Raw genomic sequence first — 2,873 nt, 5'->3', positions numbered from 1 at the left:
AACTAAGCGAAGACAGGCATAGCTAAACAAAATAAAGTAAACCATGCAACAACAAAGTGAGGATCTAAAAAAAGAGATATTGCAACTGAAAGGGACAATTAATGAAATGAGAAACACAAGAGAAGGACATACCAACAGATTTAACCTGTCAAAAGAAAGGATTAGAGAAATATAGGGTAAGATAGTTCAAATTCCTGAGGCTGAAGAGCAACAAGAATGGAGTCACAGGAAGGCTAAACACAATTTAATGGAAATATGGGACAACAATAGATTTAATATATGCATCATGAGAATTCCAGAAGGAGATGAGAGAAATGGACAGAAAGATATTTGAAGAAATAATATTAGAAAATTTCCCCAATCTAACAAAGGACAGGAACCTACAAATCCAAGTCACAGGTTCTTCCCACCCTCAAGAAGGGATTACACAAAAATGTGGATAATAGAGAGAGAGAATAGGGGCTGTCTTAGAATTCTATCTCAGATTCCTAAATACTTGGCTCAACCATTGCTGCTATACTGCTCCAGTGTATGAGACACAAGGCTCTCTCCTAAGCATTCAGTTTTCCCAGGCTCCAGTCCTGAAAGCTAGGCAATAAGATCTTCTGTTCTGAGATCCTGCCATCCAATCAATACAGGGTTCTGTCATCTCAATGCACCTGTTCTTAATGCAGTGTGGTGGGAGGTGAAACACTAGGATCCTTCTGAGGAATTTAGTACCCTGTCTAAGCTTCAGTGAGGTCCTCTCCAGTTTTTCATCTCATGCTGTCTATTTGAATATCTTTGTTGTGTCTCAAAAACTGTTCTTACACCATCTTCCTCCCCTTTGTATTACTTTTAGTATAAAAGTAAATGCTTATATTTTTAACTTGTTTCACTCAGTCTTTCCCCTTTTTTCTCTCAAAAATAGTTGTTCTTGTGATCTGATGTCCAGGTTTTTGATGTTGTTTGTAACTTGAGTTTCAGGATCACTTTTTAGAATTTAAAGCTGATAATTCAAGTCATAGTTCTAAGCAGTATTTTTCCTTCTACTGAAGGCAGTGCATAAAGGATGTAATGTCTATTCTAGAAATCATGAGGAAACAATAATGGGCCCAAGGAAGTGGAGGGGAAAACAAGCCTGAGTTTAAATCACCAAACACTTACTGGTGCAATATATTTATAAACACTTGAATTTTTAAAGGCCTGCATAGAATTCCTTTTGATGAATGGACCTATTTCTAGAAGTTAAGATTGTTTCTGATTTTGTCTGTTTAAAATAATGCTTTCTTAAATAATGTTTTAATATACATCTTTGTAAATTAATATTTTGTGTTCAGATTTAATTCTGAGATTTGGAATAATCTGTGAAAACAATCTGCACATTTTTCAAAACTTGTGACACATATTACCAAGTTGCCACATGTGAACAATTGCAATGGAAATCATTGAAAGGAGCTCTTGTGGTGGTTCAAACCCACCAGCCACTCCTCAGAAGGAAGGTTGGGCAATCTACTTCCATAGTGATACTGCCTTAGAAACCCAAGGAGAGGTCACTATGAGCTGGATCTGACTCAACAGCAGTGGGTTTAATCATTTGACTGGCAGCAGGAAAAAAACAAACAACTATTTCACCAAATTCTCACTAGTATTCATCAAAAAAGGAAAAGTGTGTAAGTCCCTTTCCAGAAAAAATATGTACAATCACTTATATGATCAGAAATATGAGATTCCCTTTTTAAGTATGAGAGACAATTTCCAACCAGCAAAAGTGTTTATTCACAAGATTTTAAAGATTAAGGAATCTACAGATATATACATTTTCTTTTACTAAGATTGCTATTCTCAAAGTCCCTGTACCAAGTGGCAAATCACATATTCTTTTCAAAATTTATCATGAGTATTCTTGGTAATTGAGAAATCAAATTATTTTAAACTTTCATTAGATTGACTAGAATAGTGATATCTTGTTTTTGTTTCCAATTTTTCATAAGTAGGGAAACTCAGAAATTTTGATAATTTGTTGATCAATTTCATTGCCCCTTTTATCATATTTAAATTTTATCACATTTTAACTGATTTAAGTTATCTGCATACAGTTATTTTGACTTATTTTATGTTTATTGGATTTTTTTTAATTAATATGATTTGGGTGAAAGTTTACAGAGAAAACCAGTTTTACATTCAACAATTTATACAGATTTTGCTTCATGTCATTAATTGCAATCCCTTCAAGGTAACATCACTCCTCCCACCTCTTCCCTGTGTTTCTCCTTCCTTTCCTTCCATAATCTCTGCCTTCTGAAATTTGTCATTGGGCAAATTCTGCCTTTCTGATCTTAAATGGTTGATTGCTCTAAGAAGTCCTAAGTGTTACAGTTCAACTTGTAGACCTGTCTATTGTTTGGCTGCAACCTGAGCTATGGGAGTGAGTTCAGTTCCAGATCTGAAGGGTGATTAAAGGCCATAGTCCAGGGGATTCCACCAGTCTCTATCTTGCCCAAAAGACGGGTCTTTTTATGATTTTGAGTTTTGTTTCACATTTTTCTCCCATTCTATCAAGGACCTTCTAATGTGATCCCTTTCAGAGCAGTTAGTAGTGGTAGCCAAGAACCATTTAATTGTGGTCTCAGGGTCATGGTGGATGAGGTTCACCTGGTCAGTTAGTCCTTTGGACAAATTGCTTCCATAACTCTTTAATTTTCTTAACTTTTTTTTCATTTCAGATGTTGAGACACCAAGAGTTGCACCTTAGATGGCTCCTCACAAGCTTTTAAAATCCCAGTTGCTACTCACTAAAACCACACACTCACTCATTGCCCTCGACTTGGATCCCCTCATAGTGACCCCTCCTTGGTTTTCTGAGGCAGGATCACTACAGAAGTAGATTGCCC

This window comes from Orycteropus afer, unplaced genomic scaffold, assembly GCF_000298275.1.
Source record: "Orycteropus afer afer isolate SDZICR_OR568_19922 unplaced genomic scaffold, OryAfe1.0 scaffold00719, whole genome shotgun sequence".
Lineage (NCBI taxonomy): Eukaryota > Metazoa > Chordata > Mammalia > Tubulidentata > Orycteropodidae > Orycteropus > Orycteropus afer.
The sequence above is the reverse complement of the archived record's forward strand: the minus strand, read 5'-3'. Positions refer to the sequence as shown.